This window comes from Myotis nattereri (genome assembly GCF_964212035.1).
Source record: "Myotis nattereri genome assembly, chromosome: 2".
Classification (NCBI taxonomy): domain Eukaryota; kingdom Metazoa; phylum Chordata; class Mammalia; order Chiroptera; family Vespertilionidae; genus Myotis; species Myotis nattereri.
The window spans coordinates 133,871,559-133,879,144 of NC_138076.1; positions in this window are offsets into that span (position 1 = coordinate 133,871,559).

Sequence of the window (7,586 nt, forward strand, 5' to 3'; positions counted from 1 at the left end):
TAATTTTTAATCATTTACTATTTTATCACTTTATTCAAAAAATAAACTTCATAGTTTTTCTTATATGTTTAATTTTTCCTTCTATATGTTAACTTATTTATTCATTTAACTTTTAATCATAGACTGTGTAGAATTTATTTTGGTATAAAATGTGTGAAATCCAGTTCTATTTTTTAAAATATGTTTTTATTGATTTCAGAGAGAGGAAGGGAGAGGGAGACAGAGATAGAAACATTAATGATGAAAGAGAATCACCCATTGGTTGCCTCTTGCAAGCTCCCTACTGGGGATCCAGCCTACAACCCAGATGTGTGTCCTGACTGGGAATCGAACCTTGACCTCCCTGGTTCATAGGTCGATGCTCAACCACTGAGCTACATAGACCAGACCAGTTCTATTTTTTAATATTATGTTGTCTCAGCATTATTGATAGACAATATTTATTTTCTCCAAAATTTTATATGCTATTCTTATTATATATATTGTCGCTGTCTTGACTTTTGACACCAGGCTTGCTCCACTGGTCACATGGCAGATATGTCATTTTCAAGCACTCTCAAAGTCCAATGTCAAGAAAAGATAATGTTTCTCCTTTGTATTTAGAGTAAATACAAAAATACGAAAAAAAAATTTTTTTTTCAGGAGCTTTGCAACAGATCTCATTTTATTTTTAAAAATTGTGCAAGTGGACTAATAAAAATTTACCTCTTAGGATGGGGAAGTTCTCAACTTTCACTAAATTTTGCACCAGGCAGCTGAATACCTAAAGAAAAAGGTTTTTTTTTTTTTTGTTTTGGAACTTTAGTTTCTTGAGTAGTTTTAGGTTCACAGTAAAATTGAGAAGAAGGTAGAGATTTCCTGTATGCCCCTGAACATGCCATAGCCTCCCCCATTATCAACATTGCCCACCACAGTGGAACATTTGTTATCATTGATGAACTTACACTGACACATGATAATCACTCAAAGTCCAACTCTTAGTGTTTTATATTCTATAGATTTGGACTAATGTCTAATAACATGTATTATACAGAATGTTTTCATTGCTCTAAAACCCTTTATGCTCCACCTAGTTATCCTTGCCTCCTCCATAACGCTGTCAACAACTAATCTTTTTTACAGGCTCCTTAATTCTGGCTTCTCAAGAATATCATGTAGCTGGAATCATAGAATAGACACTTTCAGATTTGTTTCTTTCATTTAGTAATATGCATTTAATATTTCTCCATGTCTTTTCATGACTTGATAGTTCATTTTGTTTTAGCAGTCCATAGTATTACATTGTATGGATATACCACTATTTATTTATCCATCCATCTACTGAAGGACATCTTGATTGCTTCCAAGTTTTGGTAATTATGAAGAAAACTACTGGAAATATCTGTACTGGTTTTTTCATGGAAATAAGTTTTCAATTCCTTGGGGTAAATAACCAGGTGAAGAATGGCTGGATTTTGTGGTAAGAGTGCATTTCATTTTCTAAGAAACTGCCAAACGATCTTCCAAAGTGTTTGTACCATTTTCCAATCTGACCAGCAATGAATAAGAGTTTCCATTGTTCCACATCAATGCCAGTGTTTTCTGTTATCATTGTTCTGGATTTTTAGCCATTTAATAGAGGTGTATTCATATTTTATTGTTGATTAAATTTGCATTTCACCATTATAGTTGATGTGATTCATCTAGTGTTTTTCATATGCATATTTGTGTTTCTATTTTCAAGGAAGAAAAGGTAGGTAGGTTAAAGTGAGTTATATGTAATTTATAGAGACTTTTAAAATTATTGGGTCATTCCATCCAAAACCAAGTAGTCTTCTACTTATTTAAGTCATTCTTATGTAGCCTATTAAGGTTTCTTTGCTTTCTTTGTATAGAAGTTGCACACTTGGTACCTTTTTCCTCCTAGTAATTTATATATTTTAAGTTATTTTCAATGATGTTTTCTTTCCTTTCAATTTTCGAATCTATATAGCAAGACACATTAAAAAAATAATTTCTCTCTCTCTCTCTCTCTCTCTCTCTCTCTCTCTCTATATATATATATATATATATATATATATATATATATAGTTTAGAGACTTGGTCCACGAAATTTGTGCACTGGGGGGGGTGGTGTCTCTCAGCCCACCCTGCACCCTCTCCAATCTGGGACCCCTTGGGGGATGTCTAACGGCTGGTTTAGGCCCAATTCCTGTGAAATCTGGCCTAAACCGTCAGTTGGACATTCCTCTCACAATCTGGGACTGCTGGCTCCCAACCGCTTGCCTGCCTGCCTACCTGATTGTCCTTAACCACTCTCCTACCAGCCTGATCGATGCCTAATTGCTCCCCTGCTGGCCCAATCACCCCCAACTGCCCTCCCCTGCCAGCCATCTTGTGGTGTCCATCTTGTGCCCACATGGTAGTGGCCATCTTGTGTGAGGGCATGACAGTCAATTAGCATATTCCCTCTTTATTGGCTGTGGTAGCCACCATCTTTATTAGATAGAGTAGAGATATGTATGTTTATGTGTGTGTGTGTGTGTGTGTGTGTATACACACACACATATATATAATTGGTACACATGTATGTATATATATGTCTATAAATATATATTTATATATATTTGAGTAATGTATATTATACACATTTTAGTGTATCAACTAAATGATAAAGAGCACTTTAATTATCTGTAACATGCTTTTCTATTAATTAAACATGAGTGTAGCATCAACTCTGGCGCTCTCTAACAAGACATTTGACAAAGAGAACCTGATTTTAGAGTTAAGCTTTACTGGCTTTGAATCCTAGCTTCTTAATGCACTAAGTACATGGCATTGGTCAGGCTATTGAGGCTCTGTAACTCAGTTTCCTCATGAATAAGATGGGGTGATAATTGTATCTACCTTATGGGAGAGTTGTTAGAAAATGGGATATTTGTTAGGATTAATTCTCACGAGGCTATTGTACAACAATTGTCAAGTAATTTTAATTTTTCTTATTCATTATAATACTAATTCTTTGTCTCAATTTCCTAATAGATTTATATTTTCTCAGTTTTGAGGAATGGCTTTACATAATTAGAATGACTGATAAAAATGTTATATGATATACTCTAAATTAGTATAACTGAATGCAACAATTGCTAAAACTGAATATTAGGCAAGTGCTGTAGGAGGCCAAAAGAAGGATTAGTTTGCTTTTTGGACAGCTCAGGAAGCACTAGACTTGTGATATTTTAGCTACTACTTTAAAAAACAGATTAAATAAAATCGGTTAAGTTAGTATCTTTTATTTTTTAAAATTTCTTCAGCTTAAAGCTACAGTGCAATTTTCTTGTGAAAGATGTGACAGCTGTGACCTGCATGGCTAGGGTTCAGGACCTGGGAAAGGGCCACACACAAATGGAAAGACTAGACAAGAAATATGAATTTGGAAATTAAGGGGGCCAGGCAGAGAACCTTCTCAAGAGGAAAAGCTTCATTGGTGCCCAGGCCCTTTTAGCTTTTTATTCAATTTTAGATACACATCTTGCCCTTAGTCAGGTGGGCAATTCCTGTAGCAGACAGACTATCTTAAAGGTCAGTAAATATTAGTAAAGATTCACTTTGAGACTATTAGGTCAGGAAATTGCTTGAGCCACCATTGTCTCAACAGAACAATCGGTGCATAGCTTTAGCCTTTGCCAAAGCTCAAGGTCCATCAGCCTTCTGGGTTCCTTATTTGTACTTTCCTGATAGTGTAGACAATGAATAGCTTCCAGCATTTTTTGAAAAATCTGAACAGGAAAAGTAAGAAGCAACAATCCAAGCTCTCAACTTGTAAGTGGATATAAAATTCCTCAACTTATTTATTATATTTATTTACATTAAAATATACGATAGCTATGTTTGATATTTGATTGCTAAAATTTTAATTTTGAAATACTTTACAAGCTGAGAGGTGTTCATCGTGAAACTGTGCTGAAAAGACCACATTTCCTGCTACTAATGACTTGAGTAAAAAATAAAACAAAGCAAACAAAATAAACTGATGTGGCAGCACAATTTCCTTCTGCTTGGAGCAATTCCTATCTGTCCTTTAGAGTCAGACTGGCCAGAAGCACTGAAGTTGATGCTGGGCTTGCACCAAAAATGTATGGGATATCTTACAAAGCTTTATTTGTTAGTTTAATAATCTCCAGGCTATATTCCAAGAGCACTAACCCCCTAGAGAAATGTCAGTCCGGCTATGAGAAACTCTTTTACTCTGGAAAATGTTATTGCAAAAGTCCTTGTTAAATAGGGCAATAGAAACAAAGTAAAAAAGCAGCATGAGTGAGAAAAAAAAAAGATACTGGAAAAACCTCTTTTTCTTTTTTAAAGAATATCAATTGAAATAGAAACAAAAGGTAGTATCACGACTGTATTTCTCATATCTATAAAATGTTGCTATTTTCATGTCTGTGATATATGCCAATAAAATAAAACAAAAGCCAGTCACATGATTTCACTCTTATGTGAAATCTAATGAACAAAATAAACTGATGAACAAAATAAAAGTATGGAACAGACTGTAGAACCTCAGAAGGAAGGTGCAGAGGGTGGGAAGAGATTAACCAAAGAATTTGTAAGCATATATGCATAACCCATGGACCCAGACAATAGGGAGGTGAAGGCCTGGGGTATGGTGGGGGGTGGGTTAGAATGGGTCAATTGGGGGAAACAGGGACATATGTAATACTTTTAACAATAAAGATTTCAAAACAAAACAAAACAAAAGTCAAAATAAAAAACTTGGGCCTTTTGGAATCCTGAAAAGTTAAAAGATAAAATAAAAACCTGGAAAGAGTCTGAAGGGAAAGTCTTATTAAAAGGCTATAAGTAGGTATCACACAACTTTCAGAATTTCTCATGCTATTATGTTTCACTAATTTCATCAAATTTTGCAGAAAATATTTAATGTCAACAAATGTGTTCATGAGCAGAATCCATTATTGGATGGGGTAGCACCTAACACAAAACCCCTGAAACAGGGACTCCATGAAAAAAATAAAAATAACAGTAATAGGTTTTCTAGCAAACAGATGGGAGGAGCTGGGTGTTTTGTAATTCTACTACTATCAATCAAATGGTTTTAGGATGAGTCGACACAAGTCTATTATTTCAGTAAACATAGTAATGCATGTAGGTATTCTATAAAGATAAAATATTTTCCTGTTTAATTATTTTTTCTGTTAAATTTATAAATGTTCTAAATGTGTACTTTTGAATAAAACAATAATTTACCAAAACAAACAAACAAAAAAGCAATTAGATGGAAGCAAATAAGCATAGATTTTGATAATGGTAAAATCTGGATCATGTAAACCGTCATAATTCATCATGAGTTTTGGTTCTGGGGAGTAGTCATTTCCTTCTATTTTATACATTAAATATAGAAAGTGTTAATGTGTATATAAGATAAATTGATTTAAATATTCTAGCAAAAAACTAATCTTCTTAACTATTGAACATTATAGTAAAAATATTTTCTAAGAATTTGTAGTTTGCTTTCCCCATTCATCAGTCACAGATGCACATTATGCATCTCTAGTTTTCTAGCATGCTGAATGTCAGAGCACAAGCCTGTTGTTTTAACCTCATATTTATTTTAAAACACCAAGAAACAGAGTAATTATTGTTTTCTTAGAATGCCATAATATAGTAGTCCATAATTATTTTTAATATACTAGACCATGTGCAAAAAGAGATAATACATTTATTTATTTATTTATGCATTATCTCTCATTCATGGCATAGCAGTGGAAAAAGTTTTACTGTAGTGCTAAAAGTTTAAACTATTAAAATAATTCCAACCATACATTTAAGTATAACGATTTAAGCAATAGTTTTGTTTGCTTTTTACTCCCTCAATTCCTTCAGAAAAGGTATGATGGAAGCAGAGGACTTTGAAATGCTTGTGATATTGGCGTAAGGTAGAACCCTTTGGTAAAACCAATGGATTTTTCTCTTGTATATATAACCATTCTCTTCATTTGAATGCCAGATACTGTTATTAATACTTCTGTTCCCTTTGTTGTTATGTTCCAATGAATCTATCCCTACAAAACTATTGGAAACTTTTGGCTCACTGTAGAGTGTATCAGGATATTGAAATGAACACTTTTTCAAATATTACATATATGTTGCTTTATATACTTTTCCCTTTTTATTGAATTCATTGGGATGACCCTGGTTGACAAAATTATACAGGTTTCAGGTGCACAATTCCACAGCACATCATCAATACTGTATTGTCAGTTCACTACCCCAAATCAAGTCTCTGTCAGTCACCATTTATCCCCCATACCCTCCTTCACCACCTCCTGGCCACCTCCTCTTGCCATCACCACACTGTTGACTTGTCCATTAGTTTTCTTTTTTCCCCCTCAATACCTCTGATATCATTGTAAATAGCCCAGTTATTAATAACTGGGAAAGAGTAAAGGCATGCGACTTGTGCAGGAATTAATGGGCATGCCCAGTACAGTCACACCTGGGAATAGGTCATTGGCCAGAGTAGGCGTGGCCACTGCAAGCACCAGTAGATTTGCAATACTTAAACTCCTAAACCAGGGGTGGGCAAACTTTTTGACTCGAGGGCCACAATGGGTTCTTAAACTGGACCGGAGGGCCGGAACAAAAGCATGGATGGAGTGTTTGTGTGAACTAATATAAATTCAAAGTAAACATCATTACATAAAAGGGTACGGTCTTTTTTTTCAATAGTTTTATTCATTTCAAACGGGGCCGGATCCGGCCCGCGGGCCGTAGTTTGCCCACGGCTGTCCTAAACAAAGGAGTTCACTCTCTTGTTGCTCTTGCTGGCTGAGCTCCTGGCTCTCTTGTTGCAGGGGGCCAATCCCCTGCCTTTGGTCCCCTGGCTCATGGCCATGTGGATCCCACACAATGGACTGATGGATTAGAACTAACCTGATAGTCTCCAGGTCCATCCATGCTGTCACAGAGGGTACATGTACCACTGCTTTTATATACACTCAACTACTGAGGGATACTGGTCTGTTTTCAAATCTTGGCTAATATAAATAATGATGAAATGAATATAGAGGTGCATATATTCTTTTGAGTTAGTGTTTCAGGTTTCTCCAGATAAATTCCAAGAAGTGAAATCACTGGGAGATAAGGTAGTTTTATTTTTACTTTTTTTGAGGAAAGTCTATGTCAGGGCTGACCTGCAGACCTTGAATGGCAGATGAATGATTACTCTGACCCACATTTCTGTGAAAGAGAGGCAAAGGGGTTAGTTAGCATAAGGAGCTCAAAAAAGCCCTGATTGCCTGCCTCCTTAGGCTTTTAGTATAACAATAGCTTAAACCAAAATTAACTTCTAGATACAATCAACAGAGCAAGCATCCTTGAGAAAACACCTGCATCTAGTGTCTTTCAAACAAGGACATGTCTAAGTCAACACCCGGAGGCTTAGACTTGTTTGGAAAAGTCAAAGCAGGGGCAGACGCTTTCAGCCAACTCCTGTCCTATGCCTCCCCACATCTCCCCCCTTTTTGTTTTGCTGGCTGCAGAGACAGAGGGAGGAGGCAAACTCTCTGCTTTGGAATGGTGGGGTC